Source organism: Equus caballus, chromosome 14, assembly GCF_041296265.1.
Source record: "Equus caballus isolate H_3958 breed thoroughbred chromosome 14, TB-T2T, whole genome shotgun sequence".
Classification (NCBI taxonomy): Eukaryota; Metazoa; Chordata; class Mammalia; order Perissodactyla; family Equidae; genus Equus; species Equus caballus.
In genome coordinates this window covers 59,196,196-59,219,343 of record NC_091697.1, presented here as the reverse complement: position 1 = coordinate 59,219,343, position 23,148 = coordinate 59,196,196, and the positions used below count along the sequence as shown (strand labels likewise).

Genomic DNA, 23,148 nt, shown 5'->3' with positions numbered 1-23,148 from the left:
GGCATTTTGCCCCACTGAAGGAAGCCAGATTGAGGAAAAAGCCAGGCCAAGGCCCCATGGAGAAGCTCTGATCAAACCATGCCCAAATTCTGGACTTTTCAGTTATCAGAGTCAATACATTCCCCTTGATGTTTAGGCCAGTTTTACTCATATTTTCTGTTACTTGCCAGTTGGAGCATCATAGTCCATATAACAGCAATACAGACTCTCATATCACCACCACCCCATCAACTTGCTTTTCTGTTATTCCCCATTGCAGTTCATGGTCCAGTCTATTCAGTGGCTCAGCCAAAATCCTTCGACTCATCCCTGACTCCTTTCATACTCTCTCACCCCATATCCTGTCACAGCTTCTTTCAGCTCTATTTTCAAAATATATGGAGAGTCCACCCACTCCTCCTCTTGCCCCACTGCTGTCCACTCTGTCACAGCAGCCAGACAAACCCTTGAAAAACCTAAATTAGATCACCTCATTAGCCTGCTTTAAAATCTTCTAATTTGGAATAGAGTCCAGAGTCCTTATGAGACCTGCAGCTATATGTGATCTAGTCCTGCCTGCCTTTCTGACTCAGCCCCTTCCACTGCCCCCTCCCCAACTACACTGGCCTCCTCTTCCTCAAAGACCCCCCCATACTTCCATGGAAGGCCTTGGCACTGCTCTTCTGTATGTCCATTCTTTCTATGGTTGCCTCTTTCTTGTCATTCAGGTCTGAGCTCACATATCCCCCCCTCAGGGAGGCCTTGCCTGAGGACCCAATCTCATGGTGCCCACCCAGTCAAACTCTATCATAGTGCCTTATTTTATTTTATTAATAACACTTATCACTGTCTGAAATTATCTTGTTTGTGTGTTAACTTCTTTATTGTCTGTCTCTCTCCCTCTCCTGGGAGCTCCTTGATGACAGGCCCTGTCTTGTTCACTGCTGTATCCTAAGACCTAACATTCGTTGTGTTTTGACAGAGTATGAGTTCCAGCAATGTTTGTGGTCGTCATAGAAGCAAAAGATGGCCGAAGCCCCGCCTACGTGGGACGCTCTGCCCCACTGCAGTGGAAGCCCAGAGTTCTCCAGTAGGCTTCTGGGCAGAGCGGGGGCGTGGAGGCAGATGAGAAGGTACAAGGGAGAATCTGTAAGGCTTTCGGAGGCTGGAGCTCCAGGTGGTGGTTCACGTAAGTTCACAGCTGTTCTATGGAAAAAGCGTCAGAGAAAAGAGCCCTGAGAAACCTCTGTGGCTGCAGTCATGGGAAGCCCCAACTCGGAGACTCCTGGGGCAAGATGTGTGTGGGGAGGCCTCAAGTCACCCTGTGGCCTTGGTCACAGATTCCACATGGGCTATGGCCCCAGAGTCCCTGACGCCAGCGACCACTGTGACCACTACATCTCCCAGGGTGAGCGATGACATCTGGGAGGGAGTGTGCCCTGCTGCCGTCACAGGCCTTATGTCAGATCCAGGCCTTTGCTGGACTGAGGCCACTCAGGCCCAGGCCGGGGAGGGGCTGCTGCATGTGTTTCCTGGCACACGCTTCCTGGCACACACTTCCTTTCTCCTTTTAGATGAACAAATGTTGTTGCTGGGGCCTTGGCCACAGCTTCCTGCCTCCTTCTGAGATCAGAAGCCACATGCCAGGTCTCAGCGACTGCCCTGCCAAGTTAGGGTTGGCTTCGGAGATTCAGGGCTAGGCACACTGCCCCCACCACCAGCCTTTCCCAAGGTGGGTGCTCTATGACCCAGAGGGCATGCTCAGTGGCAGACAGCTTAGGGAGGGGCAGCTCTGGCCCTGGATGGACATGACAGCTCCGGGCAGACGTGCACTCAGCAGGGGCAGAGCATACATCACTCCCTCTTCCGTGCTCCAGAAAATCCCGCTGATCTGCTGGGCAAGGGGTACAGATGCAGGTACTGAGGGACCGGCCGCCTGTGGTGTAACATCCTTGGGCTGTGATCTTCACCCAAGCTCTCCCTGGTCCCAGGATGGACACCCCACCCACCCACTCATCTGCCAAGCCACCTGTTTGTGGTGCTCCATGGAGCCACTCTCTCCATCACTTCTGGGCTATTGCCCATGCTGCTTCCTCTACCTGGACCACCTTCCCTGCTGTCTCCACTTGGTTGAATTCTCATCTTCTGCTTCAAGAGTCAGTTCACGGGGCCCTCCTCCTGGAAGCCCTCCATAAACCACCATTGACTAGGTGGAGGGCACTTCTCTCTGCTCCCACAGCCCCTGCTCTACCTTGTAATTCTCAAGGAGGCTGCCACCGAGTTCCTCGAGAGCCACCTTGACAATTGTATTTAAAATCACTATCCCTCCCTCCTCTTCTCCACTTTCCTGGCTCCCTTATTCTGCTCTACTTTTCCCAAAGCATTTATCATATTCCAGTGTACCATATAATTTTTTATTAGGACCTTATTGTCATATTGTCTCTCTCCCTGCTGAGCTTCACAAGAGTGGGGATCTTAGGCTATTTTGTTCACTTATGTATCCTAAGCCCTTAGAACAGTGCCTGGCAATTAGTAGGTAATCAATAAATATTAGTGGAATGAATGAACGAATGGACCATAATTTTCTGCTTACTTGTTAGTAAGTTCCTCAAGGGCAGAGCCTGAAGATAAGTCATCTTTATATACCCAGCACTCAGCATAGGATTGTGCAAAGAGCAGGCACCAATAAATTGAGGGCCTTGGCCTGCATTCAAGGCTCCCATCATCTGTAACCAAGCTTTCTTGCCAGCCTTCAACAAAGTAGAGCAGGAAGAGTTTTTGGCTGAAAGGGTGGGTACCTAGGCTGGTTTTGCCCTCCTCACTGTGAATCAGTCATGGTTCCCCACTCTGTCAACACCTGGATCACCGCATGAATTGGACAGATACTGCCCAAATCTCCTGCCAATCATCAGCGGACAGTTGTACTTGGGTGTGAGCAATTCTGACATCTGCGTAAGTGTGTGGGCATCAGCATGAGTGGTGTGAGACCACAGGATACCGCTCTGGGGACACTCAAATAATTGAGGGATATTGTAGGGACCTGGATGTGTGTGGGTAAAGGGCAATCCCTCCAATTGCCCCAATTCCTGGAACTACAGTGGAATGAGGATTCCAAGTTACACATCAATGAGGAAGAGACCAATTCTTCATTAAATGGTAGTGGGTAAAATGGCTATTTGGGGGGAAAAAAGCCAATTAAAATTCCTACCTCATGTTACACAACAAAATTCATTCCAGCTGATAAAAAGTTAAATGCAAATAAAAAAAAAACAACTAGAAGAAAAGTTTAAATATGTATCATTTCATTGGATGGGAGAGGATTTTCTAAGAATAAATGTCAATGGAAGAATTTATCCAAGCAAAATAAAAGTGTATGTCCATAAAATACATGTACTTGAATGATAGTAGCCTTATATGTTGTAACCCCAAACTCCCAACATCTCAAATTTTCATCAATAGATAAATGGTAAAACAAATTGTGGCCTAGCCACACAGTGGAATACTACTCAGCAATGAAAAGGAACACACTATTGATACATGCAACAACATAGATGAATATCAAAATAATGATGCTGACTAAAAGAAGCAGACCAAAAAAAAGTACATACTGTATGATTCCATTTATAAAAAACTCTAGACAATGTAAAGCATATAGTGGGTAAGAGGGAGAGATTAAAAGGAGTATGAAAAAACTTGGAGGTGATGCATATGTTTATTACCTTGATTGTGGTGATGGTTTTATGCTTGTATACATATGTTAAAACTCATCAAATTGTACAATTTTAAAATGTGCAGTTTATTGTATTTCAGTTCTGTCTCAGTAAACCTACTTTAAAAATCAGTGAAAGAAATGACAAACAAAAAGGTAAAAGGATTTTTAAACTTTTTTATTGAGGTATATCTTAATAATATAATACATATAAATAATATTATTAAATATATAATTATTATATAAATACATATAATTATTAAATATATAATTCATAATTATATATTATAATATATATTATGTTAATATATTATTATGAGGTATATAGTAATATGAATAAATAATATGTGTACAACTTGGTGAATTTTTATGCATGTATACATTTGTGTATGCAACACTCAGATCAGGATCTGGACCATTTCCAGCACTCCAGAAGTCTCCCTCATATCCTTTCCTACTCAATATCCCCCAAAAGCAACCTGAAAAAGACCAGTAGATTTTCTAGCATACACATTTAAAACTTCTATGTGTGAAAACCACCATGAATTACGTTCATAAGTAAGTAACATGCTGGTGAAAATATTTTCCACTAATATGACTAAGTGTTACTAACCTCAATATATGGAAAGCTCTTAAAGGGAAAACACTTGAGACCTCAATGGAAAAACGGGCAAAGGACATGAGTGAACAAGTCATGAAGGAAGGAAGAGGAAGAAAAGAAGGTGAGAGAGAGAGAGAAAGGGGAAAGCACATTCAATCAGTTTGTCAGTCAACAAGCATTTACCATGGGAATGCTCTCATCCAGGCATTGAGCTAGGTGCTGAGATTACAGGAGGAAGTAAGATACAGTCCTCACAGTGCAGTGAGAAAGGTGGACAAATGGCAATTAAAAGAGGAGGATAAATTATTTAATCCAAAGGGGAAGCACAGGGCTGTCTGAGCCCAGAGCAGGTGTCTGACCCAGCCATGGAGGTTTCCTGGAGGAAGAAGTATCGAGCTGAAGCCTGAAAGGATGGAAGAGGGAGGTGTGGGAGTGAGAAGGGAGGACGCCAGCATTCCAGAGTGGAAGAACAACTTGTGCAAAGGCCCGGAAGGGAGAGAAAGGAGAATGTCCAGCCTGGGTGAACCCAAGCTGCAGGGACCTGGGGAGTGATGGGAGATGAGGCTGGAGGAGTGAGAAGCCATGGCCTTGAGCATCAGGCAACAGAGAAACTTGGAAAGATTTTGGGGAGCAGGGGCATGAAATGACCAGATTTAAATTTAAGAAAGATTCCATCTGGTTTCTGGGTGGAGAAGTGATTGGCAGGGCAGGACTGGAGTACAGGAACAGAGAGAAAGGGCTGTCGCATCAGGTGAGAGGCCATGGGGATGAGGATAGGGGACAGAGCCAGAACGAGCTTCCCTTACAGGCCCGAGGGAGTGCTTAGAGGCAGAAGTGAGGTGAGTGTGCACTGTGGTGAGGATTTGACTACATTAGAATGAAGAACTTTGGTTCCTCAAAAGATATCATGGAATGACAAGATAAGAAATAGAGTTGGAGAAGATATTTGCAACATATATAATCCAAAGAGCATTAGTATTCAGAATAAAGAAATCCTACAAATAAGAAAACTGCAGACAATCCCAGAGAAAACTGGGCCAAAGGGTGAACAGGAACTTCACAATAGAGGAAATCCAAAAGAGCAATAAACATATGAAAAGGTTCTCAAACTCCTTAGTAATCACGACAAGGCAAATTTAAACCACAATGAGATATCATTTATGTCTACCAGATTGGTATACATTTAAAAAGTCTGACAATTTCACATGTTGACAAGGATGTGGAGCAACCAGAATTTTCCAAAACTGCTGGTGGGAATACAAATTGTACATCATTGTGATATTGTTTAACACAATCTAGTAAAATTGAATATATTCCATGACCCAACAATTCCACTCCTAGGTGTGTGTGCATACACACATATAACCACAAACTTAGTGGCTTAAAATAGCGAATTTATTATCGTACAGTTCTAGAGGTGAGAATCCTAAAATTAAGGTATTGTAGGGCTGCCTTCTTTCTGGAAGATTGTTTCTTTGACTTTTGCAATTTCTAAAGGCCTCCTGCATTCCTTGGGTCAGTGCCTCCTTCCTCCGTACTCAAGGCCATCAGTGTAGCCCTTTCAAATCTCTCTCACTCACGCTCTCTCTCTGACCTCTGCTTCGGTTCTTCCATCTCCTTCTCTGGATCGGACCCTCCTGACTCCCTCCTATAAGGACCCTTGTGACTCCATCGGGCCCACTCAGCTAATCCAGAATAATCTCCCCATCACAAAATCCTTCATTTCATCACCTCTGCAAAAGTAAGGTAACATATTCACAGGTTCCGGGCATTCGGACATGGACATTTTGGGCTGGGGGTATTTATTCTGTCTAATAAATATATGTACATGTGCACCAGGATAATGTTCACAGCAGCTTTGTTTGCAATATAAACTAGAAACCACTAAAATCCATTCACTTAACATTTAAAAACAGGCAAAGCTAAATTATATTGTTTAGGAATGCATACGTAGGTGATAAAATTAAAAGAAAACCAAGGAAGAGATCATCATAAAAGACAAGCTAATAGGTTACCTCCAAGGAGGAGGAGGTCATGATCAGAAGGCAAATGTGGGGAGAATTCTGGAGCTTTCGCAATGTTCTATCTTTTGAGGAGCACTGGTTATATGGGTGTTTGCTTCGTAATTATTTGTTAAACTGTATATACATGTTTTATACCTTTTTCTATGTGTGTGCTCTATTTTCTCTTTTTTTAATGTAAAAAATAAAATAAAATGAAAATTTTCACACTTCAAATACTGCAAACCCAAAGAGAATTAGAAAAACTTTTAGTATGAAGAGCGTTTTGCAAAATGGCAGAAAGATTGCCTTTACCGCCTGCCTCTCTTCCTCCCACCCTGAGGGTGCTCCATGGGAGAGCCAAACCCGCTGGGCTTACATTCCCAAATGTCAAATGCATAGAGCACAAATTTGCAAGGAGATCCTGGGACTGCGCCAGATCCTGCTGGGAGCAGCGTCTCCAGCCACTAGAGCCATCTTCATGCGGTGCTTCCACCTGCTTGCTGTCCTGATTACCTGATGTCTGAGCCCAGAACGTCTAGTCCCCCAGACTAGACCCCTACCCCCTACCCAGGTTCCTAGGGCACAGGCAGGAAGCTGACATGGCCTCAGCATGGAAACCTCTGGGCCTGGTTGCATGCTGTCATAAACAGAGAGAGGACTGCAGGTGCAGCCGCCCATCCAGGAGAGCAGGCACTGACCTATAGAGGGGAGAGGTGGCCGGGAGGGCCACACAAGGAGTGACCATGACCATGAACTGAGTCTCAAGATGGAGAGGCATTCAGTGGGTCGACAGGGGGTCCAGGACCCCCAGGCTGAGGAATGACCAGGGATCAGGGTGGAGAGAACCCTGGGATTGGCACTCTGAGGGCCCTGTTGCTGCATGGAGAGATCTGGGCGATGGGAAACCTTAGGAAGAGTCTCAGGCTCTGAGAAAAGCTTCAGGCTAGACTTCTTTTTATTGTAGTAACATATACATAAGGTAAAATTTATCATTTTAACCATTTTTAAGTGTAGACGTCAGTGGCATTACGTACATTCATACCGTTGTGCAACAACCACCACCATCTCCAGAACTTTTTCATCTTCCCAACCTGGAACTCTGTACCCATTAAACACTGACTCCTCATTCTCCCCTCCCCCCAGCCCCTGACAACCACCGTTCTACTTCCTGTCTCTAAGACTTTGGTCACTCTAGGTACCTAAAATAAGTGGAGTGCAATATTTGTCCCTTTGTGTATGGCTTATTTCACTTAGCACAATGTCTTCAAGGTTCATTCATGTTATAGCATGTGTCAGAATTTCCTTTCTTTTTCAGGCTGAATAATATTCCATTGTATGTATATACCATATTTTATTTATCCATTCATCTTGATGGACGCTTGGATTATTTCCACCTTTTGGCTATTGTGAATAATGCTGCCGCTAGAGACTGAACGTTTTTGTCCCTCCAAAATTCACATGTTGAGATCTAATCCCCAGAGTGATGGTATTTGGAGGTGGGGCCTTTGGGAGGTGATTAGGTCATGAGGGCAGAGATTCACAAATGGAATTAGTGCCTTTATAAAAGAGACCCCAGAGAGATCCCCTGCCTCTTCTTCCATGAGAGGTTATAGCAAAAGGATGACTGTCTGTGAACCAGGAACAGCCCCTCATTAGACACTGAATCTGCCAGCATCTTGAACTTGGACTTCCAGCGTCCAGAACTGTGAGGAATAAATTTCTGTTATTTATTAGCCACCCAGTCTGTGGTATTTTGTCAAAGCAGCCCACACAGACTAAGACAGCTGCTATGAACACTCCTGGACAAACACAGACAGATGTTTCAAAGTGAGGAACTAAGGTAATTTCAGTTAAGAAAACAACCGTTAGAGAGGCCAGTACAATTACAACTACCAAGAGGAGGGAGCCCCATAGACTCCAAATGCATTTCCCACCTGCTGTTGGTGACCTCATGGCCCTGTTGACACAAACATCTCACAAACATCTGGGCAGAAATGAAGTGTGACATTCCAGGTCATGGGCCTCCCAAACTGCAGCCACATGGAGTACTGGACACACTCAGTGGAATAGCAAGAATGTGACTCAGTAGTTAAATCTGAAAATGTCTTCAGAGTTTAAAAAGTCTATTGCAAACCCGTGAGACCCAGCACACAAAGAAATGTTTGGAAAACAGCCCTCAATAGTCAAGCAAATATTTCAACCTGAACTCCTGCAAATTTAAGATAAGTTCCATAAGAAGCCAAATGCAGGGTCCTCTGTGCAGGGGGAAACAGGAGAGGAGGAGGTGTAGAACCCATCAGTTAGGCACAGCACAGAGAGGGTGACAGTTCAGGAGCTAAAGTGCTTAACCTCCCCCAGAGAAGTGGCCCAGGGGAAGAGACGCGTGAGTCAGAGGCAGAGCAGTGAAAACGTATCCAAACCCTGCTCCCTGGGTCCCAGGGAGCTTCCTCCCACCACCGCAGGAGTGGAATTTATCCTTACCTGACAGGTCTCCTGCAGAAGAAGTCAGTCAGGGCGTTTGAATTGGGAGGCGAATGTATGGGAATAATTGGCTTTGGGGGACGGGCATGAGGGAACTTCATCAGGGGCCTTATGCTGCTGGGCCAAGGATGCGCTACAGCTGCAAGTGGCTGTGGAATGACTGGAACATGGTGGGGCACACACACGAAACGTCACTTCTATCTTTTCCTACCACTGCCTTCAACTGTGCTCCCTCCCACCACTCATTCCTGACTCTGGTCAACTTCTTGGGCAGATTCCCAGCTCCTGAGTCACTTGCAGTATAAAAGAAAATTTAGTGCGGCTTAGAGCCAATTTGACACCCATCTACTCCCCTCCTAGGGCTGGCTGGCTCCAGCCACAGAGAACTGAAATGTTGGGGGTGGGAGAGGGCACGGTCTCATCTTTCTCTTCTCTCCTCCCCCGTGAGGGATCTTTTCCCCCAAGTTGTATTGGGGTGGGGAGGATGGAAAGAGACCCATGTCTGTTACATGAGAAGCACTATTGTCATCCTCTTGCCTGTTGTTGCTTTTTGGACTGGGTTTGTCTGGCTGTGAGGTTCTCTGTGGCAGGTGGGTCCCCGTGGGGGAGGAATATGCATCCTTCAGGATTCCCTGTAGGAACAGGAAGGAACCTCCCCACTTCACAGTTCTCTCTCAAGGGAAAACCTCTCACTCGACCTCTTGAGCCCCCTGTTCCAGTCCCTGTGGTCATCATACAATCTCTTCCTCCTGGGTCCCCTTGCCTGGCAGGTGGCCTTCTTCTTGGGGGTTTTAGCTCTTCTAACTTCCAAGTGTCTGCTTAGGCCATAGGAAACCATATATTCTTGCTCTACCAAACTGTGGGAGGACAGAAGTCTTCAGGGTCCTCTGTCCCAACGTGTGTCTTCTTGGCTCAGAGAGGCACAGGGTTGGATGCTGGTTATCTTTTCCAGGGAAATAGGTAAAATTATACTCAGCATCCTGTTAAACCATTTTAACCTTGCAGGGTTTGTTTAGAACAAGCCAACGTCCTCCAGTTGACAGCAAATTAAGAAGAAGGCAATGCTGCAGTTGCTTAGTGTCCGGCCATTAGAGTTGTTTCATATTGAGTCTGACGGGAGGATTTTAGAACACAAAAAATGGGAGCACATTTCACATCATTGTGTGGGCTATGCTATTCTCACCCTGTAAACCCCTGGAGGCTCCCAGGAGGTGGAGGACGGCAGGAGGGGTGAGAGAGAATTGAGGGCTTAAACAGGAGTGAGGGGACTTTGGCGGGCCAGGATTCCACACTAACAAGTGCTACTTGTTTCCTGGACTGGAAGGAACCCTATGGATCCTCAGTGGGGATTTCCTTAGGAAGAAAACTAGGCTGTGTTTCTCCTGGGGCCTGGTTCAAGTGGGCCAACCATAAGTCATTGGAGGGACAACAGAGAGATGTCCAGAAAGGCCACTCTGACCACTGTGGGAAATGGGATGGGAGAGACCTGCTCTGGGAGCTATGGTGGGAGTTCAGGTAGCCAGGCTCGGGTCATGATGGGGGGTGCCCATGGGAATAATAAATGGATGGAGCAGAGAGTAGGAGGCAGATGTGGGCAGCAGGGAGAAGGATGAGTGGGGGGTGGGGCTGATGGTGGTGACTGAGGCAGGCAGAAGGAGCAGGGTCAGGGTGAGCCCACTCAGGGGATAACTCAGGGAAACACTCAAAGACAGACTCCCAAGAGGAATAAAAACCACAGCATTAAAAAAATTAAGTGCAGAGTGTGGAAACTGCGACCAAGACCCAAGTCAGATAGAGAAACCCTCTAGAAATGCAACACTGGGCACAAAATGACTCTTTATGAAGTATTTATTTTTCCCAGAAGAGGAGGAACACTTTTGAAATCTGAGACACAAATGAAAATGGCTTCACACCCCCTCTGAGCTCTACTCAAAGGCTCCTGAGAGGGCTCTACTATTAAAATAAATAACTCCACAAAAGGGCAGATAATAAATAAATAAACTGCTACATAAATAGACAACGATCATCTGGGACCCAGAGACCAAGCTTGAGCACGGCCAGTTCAGAAGTCAGAGGTTCAACAGCTGAGACGTGCGACAGGGTGGAGCATTAACTGGGACATCAGGGGGAGTGCTGGAGACCCAGGACCCGAGCCCTGCTCTGAGCCCTGGGTGTGCAAAGGCCTGGACTAAGGGTCTCTCCGCAAGGTTTTGAGAGTTTGTGTGCAGTTCAGCAAGGACTTCAGGGCACCCTCCAGGGGCTCCAGGAAGATAATCAACTTCTCTGAGAACTCGTTAAAATGTCTTGCTAGGATGCGCTCTTCTCCCTTGGAAGAAATCAGAAATTCCTGTCGGGTGCGGGGAAGGTGGAAGGGGTGCGGCAAGTGCCCTGCTCAGCCTGGGCGGTGGGCATCCCAGCCTGGTTGGCAGCTTACCTGGGATGTGGGCGTGGGTAGGGGCAAGGTTTGCAGGAGTCCCTGTGGACCAGAGACAAGAGAAGCCAGTCAGCCTTTTGGGGAAGCCAGGAAGGCAAGGGGCGTCTCACCAGGAGCCATGGGGCCTCCGTGACTAAGAAGGTACTGGGTGGTAGCTCTGCCCCCAGCCCTGGAGGGGTTCATGGCAGGGGAGGGGATAGGAGTCGGGGGTGGGGCAGAAATGCTGCTGCTGTTTGGGAAAGGGCAAGACAAGGTCATGCACTCTGACCTGGGGTGAGCTCTTCTGGGGACATGGAGACCCCAGTGCCAGAGGGACCCTCCTCAGCCTCACACACCTCAAGATGCTTCAGATTTTTAGTGATCATCGCCGCCTTAGAGATACCGACGAACCTCTCTGAGGTGTTCCGGAAGGCAGCCAGGTTAGACTTCAGAAGGGTCTGGTTCTGCAGGGACAGTGTGTGAGCTAGGGCTGGGAGGGGCTGTCCTTCTCATGCCTTGTTTGTCATCCCTCCTGCCTCCTTTCTGGGGAGGCCTTCACCAACCCCCTCTGCCATCTCCCCAGCCCTCTGCCTCACCAGCTCTGTCCTGCCTCAGACCCCAGGAAGAACCCAGCTGCCTCAAGGACACAGCACCTGAGGTAGTCACAGCACATTCTGGCAAAGTCCAGTCAAGGCAGATCCCGTCCCACCTCTTGGCTCCAGGTGGGATGGGGAAGAGGCCCAAGTGAATGGGGAACTTCTGGAGCCAGCTGCCAGAGAAGAACCCGAAGTGAAGGAGGCCAGCTTTGCCAACATAAATCTTTAGAACTCCCACACATGGGAAAAAACATCTACTACACACCCCCTGCATGAGGCAAAGAATAAGTTGATGGAAGTATTTGCAATTAAGATGCCAGATAAAGGGTTAAGACTCAGGTGTGACCATCCAGGTGTGCCTGACCCAAAGGCACCCAATCCTGGGGCAGTGACCAGCAACATGATGGCAGTCACTGGCAGGGAGGCAGTGGGCCCCCAGGGCCAAGCTCTCACCATGAGCATGTGCAAGTGATTAATGTCTGTAGATTTCTGCAGAGGAAAAGAGAGAGAACCCATGAGTGCCACTGGCCCGAGGTTGAACTCATCTGTCCCCGCCCTGTGCCCAGCATGACCCCAGCTACTCACAGAGGTGATGGCCAGGTTATCACGGATTTCAGAGATGATGTCCCAGTAGTAGCAGGCCTGAGGCTGGATTCCAGGGGTCCCTAAGGGCAGGGGGTTTGGGAGGCTGAGGGGAAGGATGAAGAGAAGTGGGAGGCAGAGGAATCGCCACATCTCTGAGCTGCTGGGAGCTACCATGTTTCCCCCTGACCCTATGGGAATCTAAAGCGGCATGCCCTGCCTCTTCTTTTATAGGACCGGGGTGGGAGGGATGGTGGGGGAGGGGGGTACAGGGTGGAAAATGGGGTGATGGTGGGATGTGGGGAGAAGGCTAGATGGGCTGATACCCTTTTCTGATAGGGAACCTCCATGACAAATACATCAACCTATTCATCATTTTCTGGAACTCAAGATCAGTAAAACTTGAAAAAACTTTCTCAAAGGGTTTCACCTCACCTTACCAAGGAAGATAAGAGCTTCTGTTCACAGGACAGAGTGGGCACAGGTGAAGGGCAGACTGGCTCTGGGCTCATCTGCACCTGTCTGTGCCTCTGCGCACCCAGGATCTGGTCCTGCTGTCTCCTGGACAGTTCTGACCCTCTGCCACCCACCCTTGCCAGCCCCCACCCTCTGCCTGGGAGGCAGACAAGATTTTGACTGGCAACATCATTGACATGGCTAATGATCTGCGTGAAGATGCAACCACTTAGAAGATCCTGGAATACTGTGTTACCAGCATTTAAATCCCAACATCATCATCTCACAGTTTTGGGGCAGCTTCTTTGAGAATGGGGAGTGTGGGGCTGAGGGCCCTATATCCCTATCCTTCCCCCGGTTCTTGGTTTAGTCTGAGATAAATACTATGAACATGATAGGATGCATGTCCCAAATCTTCATGTTCCAGGTGGGTAACAAGACAGTGACTGTTACTGAAGGCCCATACATATGTTAAAAACAACAAGAAACACATGGCTGCCCAGTTACCCGGACACAGAGCTGTAGCTAGTAGACTTGCCACATCTGCATCCCCAAACCCAACTCTGCTTGGGGACCCCAAACCTTTCTTATGTGACATGCCTGGCTCCAGACCATCCTTCAGGTATTAGCTGTCCCTTCCTCCCATCTTCCCTCTAGGTCAGGCTGGGTCAGGCTGTACCATTTCTGGGCTTCCCCCCATTCTTACCAGGCTTATTATTCTAAACTGTGATTCTCCATCTGTCTTCTCTATCAGACTGGACTTGGGGAGGAGATCCACTCTGCACAGATGGGCCCCAAGGAGGCCACATCTGCAGCATGGGATTGAGAGCTGAGGGCGCACAGGTTGAGGCTGTGTAGGCCCTAGGGAAGGAGTACAGAGCTGGGTGGGACGGGAGGCCAGGCCTCTCTGCTTGGACCCACCCAGGTGGCTTTTTCCTGAGCTCTCTGCTCAGGTAGGCACATGAAACCTGATGGCACTGCTGGCTGGCCAGGAGCCCTGAGCTGCCCTCTGTATCAACAAAACCAGGCAGTGTGGTCAGGGCCACCAGCGGAAGCATGACTGAGGTCATGGCAGACTAAATCTGGAACACGATGCCATGGAGAGTGTGGCAGGGGAGCTTGTCATGGTGACTGAGGCCTGGGTCCCTGTCAGTGATGGGCACCTCAGAAAATTCCACTAGGCCTGTGGGGACAAGTGACGGGAAGGAGCAGGCGTGGACCTCCCAGGTTGGATGGACCCTAAGGCCCAGGACCTCGGACACTGTGCCCCACTTTGAGTGAATCAGGCCACAGGCAGGAAAGAGACAGGTCCATGGGCATTTATTGGATGGGGCCCAGAGACCCACGCTGAAACCCACAGTCTCTTCCCTGCAGACCCCGGGCAACAGTCCTCAGCTGACTCTCCTGCTTCAGCCCAAGCGGGGCCTCCCTCGTGCCTGCCAGGGCTGGGCACTCAGCTCATTTCCCTTCCTGATGGCAATCAGCCCAGCCTGCGGAGGAGGCCCTCCCTGGGCTGGGCTGATGCAAATACGCAGGGTGGAATCTCTTTCTTACAGGGAACCAGGCCTCTCTCAAGGTGTCAGGCAGGACTGTGGCCTGCAGGGGAGGGCAGGGGGAGTCCTATGATTTCACCCGAAGCTGCTCCTTTAGAGACAAGGCAAACCTCAAAGGAGACTCCTGGAGGAGGCCCAGGCTCCACCGTGTTCCCTGAGAGGCTGCAGAGCACTGTGGAGGGTACCTAGCTGCTCTCTACAGTGGCAGCTGGTCACCCCCCTCTGAATCACCTTTGCTCTGTGGAATGTAAGGCTCTGCTCCTCACACAGGAATAGGTGTTGAATTGCAGTCAATGGGCCTCTCCACCTCCTGCCTCCCTTGCTATGGCTGTCCCTACTCCCTTCCCTGCCCCTCCTAGCCTCCTCCCATGGCCCCATCACCCTGTCTCAGGGGCCTTTCATTCTACACTCTGGCCCAGTGGGGCCCTGGATTCTCCCAAACTCCTCACCCCATGACCCCAGGCTGCCAGCCCCTCAAGGTCATCCCCAGGCAGTCAGCTCACAGATACACAACCATGCCGTCCTCCATGCCCCTAAACCCCTACTCCCCAAACCCTCAGGGGCTGACTTTGCTTTCTGTGTCATAGGGAACACAGAAGCTATTGTCCCCTCCTGCCACCAAACCCATGGACCCAACCAAGTGCGCCTTCCCCTCCGGATAGACTGGGCCCACCCAAGCACTCTTTCCCTGCCCTCTCTGCTCAGGTGGGCATATGATACCTGATGGTGGGAGGCCTCCCTGTGCACAACCCCCCTCCCTCCGCCCCGGCATCCCCTGCGCTGGGTCCGCCATCCAATTATTACACCTGTTCCCAGCTCATCTCCAGCAGAGAGATATCAACCTTCCCTGTCTGGAAAGATCCTTCTCTGACACCTTGACTCCTTTAGGTGCCCCTATCTCTCTCCCTCCCTTCAGAATAAAACTTCTTCCAGAGTCTTCTACCCTCTCTGTCTCACCCTCACTCACTCCTCAGCCCATTGCCACCAGCTTCTTCCCCCACCACACACTGAAACCGCTCCCCCAGAGGCCCCAGTGGCCTCCTTGTCAATAATCCCAGTGACCACATCTTATCCTCACCCTACCCCTCCCTCTCCTGCCACCTTGCATCACCCCCTAATCTGTCACTTTCCCATGCTGTTGAGGTGAATGCTCAGCCTCTGGGGTCAGACAGACCTGCTTGCTTTCAGTCCTGATGACATCACTTCCTAGCTATGTGAACTCAATCTCTCTGAGCCTCAGTCTCCTCATCTGTAAAATGGGGATAAAAACAGTCCCTGCCTCATAAGCTGATTGTGAGGATTAAATGAGTTATCCTGTGAAAAGAACTTCGTGCCCGGCATTTAGGAAGAGCCACTCAGTGGAAGTTAGCTGTTAGAGTCTTTCCCTCCACCCAGTGCTCTCCCTCCCCACCAGGATCAACCTAGTCCAGCCTCCCCACCATTATGGTCCAGAGAACTCCCCCGCCCCCTCACTGGCCACCCTGCTCTCCTGACTCTTCCCAGCCCTTCTCCCCACCCGTAGCTAGACTGGGCTTCCTGGGACCCAAACCCTCCCGGGACAGGCTGAAAAACCCCACAATGCTTCCGACGCTCCTAGCGTGAAGTCTAAACTTCCTTCTCCTTTAATAGACTTTATAATTTTTAAAACAAGAGACAAATACTATAAACGTCAGGATTTACAATAGCACTACTCAGGACTTTGCTACAATACAACACAAAGTCAGGACTTTTACGGAAATGTTTGCAGAAATGTTTAGCCTCCATAGTTTTAAAATCCACTGAGCTTTAAAATTCCCTCAAAAAGTCTATTTACATAAGAAAATACAGGTTTTTCTCTGTAAGAAATCACATCTTTTTGTGCACAGGTGCCCGAAACTTTTATATAGAAGGTAACACCAACCCACAGTGGAGTAATCAAGCAGCTTGGGGTCCCAGGGCCCGGACCCCGCACCTGCCTGAGCTGAGTACCTTAAATCAGAACTCCTGGTGTATCTTAAATTGGAACTTCTTAAATGTCATTGAGTCACCTGAGGACCTCGTCAAAATGCAATTTTTTTTTTAAAAAGATTTTATTTTCTTCCTTTTTCTTCCCAAAGCCCCCCGGTACATAGTTGTATATTCTTCGTTGTGGGTCCTTCTAGTTGTGGCATGTGGGACGCTGCCTTAGCGTGGTTTGATGAGCAGTGCCATGTCCGTGCCCAGGATTCGAACCAACGAAACACTGGGCCACCTGCAGCGGAGCGCACAAACTTAACCACTCGGCCACGGGGCCAGCCCCAAAAATGCAATTTTTGATTCAGAAAGTCTGGAGTGGGTCCTGACGGTCTGTACTCCTAACAAGCTCCAGGTGACGCTGAAGCTGCAGGTCTGAGTCCAAGCTGAGAGTGGCAAGACTGCCTCCCCCACAAGACTATGAGTTTCTAAAGGAGAGGGACCATGTCTGTTTTATTCACGGTGCCCTGCACACAGCAAGTGCTTAAGGAAAGTTTGTTGAATGAATTGTGCCTCGTGGGTACCCAGTCCTAAGGCTCCCCACGTGTTGTCTCATTTCACTTGCGCCTTTGAGACACTCCACTTGCTTTCTGAGGATGCTTTGGGCCTGGATCCCAGGGCCTGGCCCATGGTGGAGTCAGGACTGCGTGTATTGGCTCTGGGCACTATGCTCACGTCATTGTCTTGGGTTACAGCCTCTTCACCTGCCTCCTCCGTAGCCACATCCTGGTCCTTGTCTTCACCAGATCTGCTCCTGCTCAGAAGCCCAAAACACCCAAATTCCCCTGCCTCGGCATAACCTTCTATCCTTTATCTCCCCACACTGATTGAATCACACCGCATCCTGACCCCTGGCTTTTCCTTCCTGCCTCTCGTCTTTCCACAACCCCAGGCCCAGTCACCTCAAATAATTCTTCCAACGCCCCCGACATACTCCCCCCTTTACCAAAACACCGTTCCCTGGGCCTGCGTCAGGGCCTGACATACCTCATAGGGCAGAGGTCTACCTTTTCCTGCAGGGACTGCCCTCTGGGCCCCCCACCCTCCTGGTCTTCCTGCTTCCTCTCTGGCTGCTGCTTCTCCGATATTTTGTGGACTCCCCCTTGGTCTGTCCCTGCCCTCTTCCCTACTCTGCAAATCATTCCCTTTGGGCCTGTACCTGCTGAATCCGTGCTCTAGCACAGACTGGGATCCAGATCCCTGCAACACAACTCTCTCCTTTGGTCACCAGCCCCCATCACCAGAGGCCTAGTCTGAAACCAGGTTGTCGCCCTCCTCTGTCCTCCTCCCTCACCTCTCAGACGTTGCCAATTCCACCTCCTAAACCTCCCCAGGCCAGCCCTCTCCCCTGTCTCCCAGTGACAGCTTCCTCAAGGGCCCCTATCTTCAGGTCCCCAAGCCCAGCTCCTCAGTGCTACCAGAGGGACTGCCCCAGGCCTGCAGCCAGGCCCTCACAGGGGCCTAAGATCCCACAACATAGGGCAGAGTTGGGCTGTGCTGTTATCAGACCAATGAAAGAATGAGTACCTGGTACCCACCAGGAACAGAAAGTGTCGACGAAAAGCTGCCCAAAGCCCAAGTGGCAAACCACTGGGGGCTTTAACACCAGTAACTCAGCGTCAGGAGGGGGTGTGAAGCCATGTGCTTCTCAGTGAATGAGCCTACACCTGGATGGTTAGCTGTGTGACAGGCTGCCAGACAAACTCTTGTCAGTTCCATTGGGCCTTCCTCTGGCCACCCACGCAGGACCAGGCAGTGCCAGGTCAGGTGGGCAGCAGAGGGTCAGGGCTGTCCAGGGGATGGCAGCACGAGGTTCCACTAGGCAGGAAGCCCCAGGGAGCTCAGAGTCAGGCAGCCCCTCACCTGTCAGAGGTATCCTCTCACCTGTCCCCTCTCCACCTAGAGGTTAGCCCATCTCTTATCCTCCTTGGCAAGATGAGGCGATACCCTCTGAGTAATTTTTTTTTCCAAGTTTCACTGATCTAAAGTACTAGAAAGTGATGAATAAGTCTGTGGTTTTCTATGGAGGTTCCATGTCAGATAAAGATTCTTCCGATGCCCGCCCCTCTCGTCCTGGGTGTGGGCCGTTGCCGCTGTGCATAAAAGACAGGGACCCATCTCAGACACTTCAGAACGCCACAGAGGACCAAGAAACGACAGAACGCGTCTGGCCAGCACAAACATGAGCAGCCTCCCCATTCTGCACCTTCTCCTGCTCCTGTTCACACTCCATGCTCCCCAGGCGCACGGGAGGCCCTCCCCGACACTCTGGGAAAACCTGATCAAAGAAATTATGAAGGATCTAAACACGACACCTTTGCCTCCACAAGTGAGTATCTGGGATAAGGCTGGCCTGGGACACGGAGGGGCTGGCGGGTGCCTCAGACCAACAGGACTCATGGGCTCTCTCTCCCTCTGCCCCCACAGGACAACTTGAATCCAAATGAGATACAGATCCTCGGGGTAAGAGCTCAGCCCACACTTGGGCGCACCTGCATCCCAATCTCCCTCCTGCCTAGGTGACCTCAGGCATGTCACTCCACCTTGCCTAGCCTGTTTTTTCATCTGTAAATAGGGTTTAACAGTACCTATCTCAGTGGGGTTTTTGTGAGAATTAAATGGCACGATAAAGTCATAAAGTTCTCAGACCAGTATCTGGGCTTAACAGCTGTTCAGTACATTTCCCCAGGCACGGCTCTAAGATGAAAGTGATTTTTTTTTTATTACAAAATAAAAAGGTAGCTCTAGGTGAACAATACCAAAGGCCTTAAACTCGCTTTTAGTCTACCTGGACTGGTAGACTAAAATATCCCCCATGAACGTGCCTACTTTCTTCTTTTTCCTTAAAAAAATTGAGCCATGTGTTCCATCCTGCAGGCCCTGCGCATTCTCGTTTACAGTTCCTTTCCTAGTTCCAGGTGGCTTCAGTGGCCATTGCACCTTGGTTTGCACAGCATTCTTGGTCAAACAGGGGTTGAGTCTCTCCTGAGTGCGTGGGCTGTCTGTACTCCCCTCTTCCAGGAACTCACCATCCACGTGCTGCACCTGTTTCCATGCTGGGGTCTCTGGGACTCTCCTCCTGATTTCTAGAAGCCCCTAATTCAGTCAAGGCATTAACCCTGTTATCTGGCCTCTTAACTGCAAATATGTCCCTTTGCCAGCCCTCTAACTTTTGTAGAGCTTCTTTTGGGAAATAGTTTTTTCCCCAAGTGCAGAAGGATCCCCCCAGGCCCTTTATGCAGCTCACTCGGAGCCAGGGCCTCTCCTGGGGTGTGCACTCACTTCTAGGCCTATGTCCTTTGGGACAGCTCAGGGACTCACCTGGGGCAAGCAGGGGACCAGCAGGGGATGATCCAAGGATTTCCCTGAAAGCAGGCTTGGTAAACTGTGGCGGTCACTTCAGCATGGCCGTGATAAGGACACTCCTCAACTTTCCCCCTTAATATGTATTCTTTGTCCCCTTAGGAAACGACCCTTCTGAGGCCAAACCTGGATGCATTCTGCAGAGCTGCCCCTAGTTTCAAGGATAGAGTACAAATTGGGAAAAATCTTAAGGTGTGTGAAGCTGTCGAGGATTTTTGGGACCCCTGCCTTGGCCCTGCCCTGCCTCTGGGGAGGAGGGCCTGCTCCTTTCCCAGGGGGTTTCTGACTGTCTGCTTTGGTCTCTTCCCACAGGAATTACAGTCATACCTGCCTACCCCCATGCCCATGGTAAGCTGCCCCCCAAGATGCCCCTGAAGAAGGTGCCCTCAGTGATGACCTCACCCCTACCCTGTCATTTGCCTTCCAACTTGGCCTCATCTAATGCCATCTTCCTGTTTTATTCACAGGAGACAGATTGGGAACGCTCAATTAGCATCAAGAAGGATAGCTGGGGTGATTTCCAGAAGAAATTGATAAGATATCTGGAAACCCTTGAGAACTTTCTGAGAAACAAACACTGAGCCCTAAAACTTTCAGTCCAGAATCCAGCTCTCTCTGCACCTTCTCACCACAGAGCCTTGGGACGTTGGAAATAGCAGACTCTCTGAAGATTCTGGCACATCTCTCACACGGTCCAGGACTGGAAGGATTTCATTTTCTCCTGGGTAGAAAATGATGAATTTTTAATTCATCATTTAATTCATAATTGATGATAAATTATTAATAATTTAATTTCTGAGCCGTATAGCCCCCAATTGGCCTTTTGCAACTATGTTCTCATTTTTATCCTATTGAGGCTATTTATTTATTTATGTATTTATTTATTACCTTGTGCAATGTGAAGTGTATTTATTTTAGCAGAGGAGTCGTGTCCTGCTCCTTCTGAACAAGACTCAAGGGAGGAACTCAGGGGCATGTTCATTTGTACCTAAGGTTTTTAAACTGGTTTCTATGCATCTGTGAAAATAAACCAAACTCTCTGAACAACTTGTCTCAATTTGACTCAGGTCTTGGTAACTCTCTTGCCTGATAATTTAGCATCTCTCCCCACCCTCAAACTCCACCCAACCCCTGCAGCCCTCCCTTCCACCAGATGGGCCCCAGAACCCACACCCTGGTGCTCTGTGGTCTACTGGGAAGCCAGATTGAGTTTGAGAAAATGCAGATCTGGCCAGGTTGGTCTGATACTTAATTTTCCAGTCCTCAGGGTCTTCTAGACCTTGTCCATATCATCAGGAGAGCATAAAAGGCCTGCTTCTACCTGTTAGTTCTATTTCCTTACTCCCACAGCAACCAGCCTTCCTCGAGGCTCCAGCCAACAGAAGCGCTGTGGCTTCCTGGATGAACTACACACCTTTCTTCACACCTCTAACCCTTCCCCCACACTGCCACCTCAACCTCGCACGTCCTGATCCTGACTCGGCAGGTGAATTCCTACTTCAGAGACCAACTCAAATGCTGCCTGCCTCTGGGTTGTCCGCACTATTCCAGAGAGAGCTCTTCTCTGAAATAGGAAGGTAGGCAGGGACCCAGTGGAAAGGCAGCCAGTGTGGCCTGAGGCGGCACAGACCTACCTGGATGATGAAGGCTGGGGTATCAGAGTGTGGCTTTGGTCTGCCACCTGACCCTTGGGCCCCACTGACCCTTTAGCCCCTGAGTGCCTTCCTCTCTGGCTCCCCAGCCTCCCCCTGGGTGCACCTCCTCCAGTCTGCGGGCAAGGGGCAGAGTGAGCCTTCCTCTGTCACCAGGCTAAGGAGCAATCAGCCTCTCTGACTCCTCACAAGTCCCAAAAAGACTTTGAGTACTGACACTGGATTCTGGGGTCCCACTCCTTTTGTTCTGTTTTCCACCCCTCGCCTGAGGTTGTCACTGGGAACAGCCCAGCTACTTGAATGGGACAGGAGGAAGCAGAAGAGTCATCTGCTACCAGCTCAGAAAGATATTCCTCCACATTTCTCCTCCTAATAAATTCCTGTGTTCCCATAAAAATAGTTTTCTTCTCACCCCGCCCCACCTCTCTCCATCTGGGCCCAGTGACAGCACTATAGGTGCTCAAGGAAGAGTCATTGTTAGGTTTGGCCCTGGAAGGAGTTGAGGATGCTGCTGCAGTTTCCAGTGTAGCCACTAGGGGGAGGCATGCCACTGGGTTAGTGCACTCCAGGGCCCTTGCGGGGAGTTGAGACTGAGAGGACATAGTGAGAGGCCTGATTCTACACTGGATTTCCCATTTCTCCTGCTCCCCTGCCCCCACTTGCCCTCCCACCCACACCTGGTGGCTGGTCTTATTTTCATCCTGGGCTGGGGCAAGCATTTCTGCCCCGCTCCCTTGTTCCCAGAATGAGTCACTGCTTGTCACCTCCTCTTCACTCTCTAGAGAGTGGGTCAGCAGCTGTCAGCCTCTGCCAGTCCTGCTGCCCTCTGCCCTGGTGAGGAGGAGCTTGGCCCTGTGGCCTGACCTGCCATCCTTCTCCCACACCTTGTCCTCAGGGGGCCAGAGCCCAGGGTGCTGGAACCAGCTCATACTGGCTCACAGAGCCAATTGTTGAATCTTTTAAAAGTTGCCAGGCTTGGGGCCGGCCCGTGGCCAAGTGGTTTGGTTTGCGCGCTCTGTGTTGGCGGCCCAGGGTTTCACCAGTTCAAATCCTGGGCATGGACATGGCACCGCTCATCAGGCCACGCTGAGGCAGCGTCCCACATGCCACAACTAGAAGGACCCACAACTAAAAATAGACAACTATGTAGCAGGGGGCTTTGGGAGAAAAAGGAAAAATAAAATCTTAAAAAAAAAAAAAGTTGCCAGCCTGTTATCAACCATCTGTAGCATGAACTTGGCCACAGTAAGAGTATTCACACTGTTGAAATCAGCAAATGCTACAAAGCAGACTCTTGAGTCTGTTGTTAAATTTATACCAGCTGCTGGAGCTTCCCTCACCTGAGGTGTGGGGAGGTAGCCAGCAATCCGCCATTTTGTTCTTATCTGGCTGCCCGCCCCCCCACCCAGGACCCCTTCTCGAAGTTTCTGGCCCTTTGTCCTGGAGCCACACTATTCTCACTCCAGGCTGGATGGCTGTATATTCCTTCAGTGCCTTAGAGTTCATACCTTCAGCAAACACTGGCTGAGCACCTAGGTGTCAGGCCCTGTGCTGGAGCTGGGGATATGGCCATCAACTAGACAGATGGAGCGGCTCCAGGAAGTTGCGTTACGTTGAATGTTCTCGGAGGACCTTTCAAACACATAGTTTGAAACCTGAATGACAAGAAAGTACCAGCCATGTGGCAATCAGGCAGGAAAGAGCTCTGGACAGAGGGAACAACAGCCAGTGCAAAGATTTGGAGACTGAAATGAAGGAAGGAGGGAAG

At 49.6% G+C, this 23,148-nt stretch overlaps 1 protein-coding gene across 1 annotated transcript in view; it reads right to left on the bottom strand.

Moving 5' to 3' along the window:
- Positions 1-12,235: 12,235 nt before the first annotated feature.
- Positions 12,236-23,148, bottom strand: part of LOC100146132 (uncharacterized) — a 114,742-nt gene continuing 103,829 nt past the window's right edge. Inside the window, exons 11-12 of the mRNA XM_070234420.1 lie at positions 12,368-12,447; positions 12,236-12,271 (exon numbers count right to left, since the gene is read on the bottom strand). The gene's annotated coding sequence lies outside the window, so the exon portion shown is untranslated. The remainder of the gene's footprint in view (positions 12,272-12,367; positions 12,448-23,148) is intronic.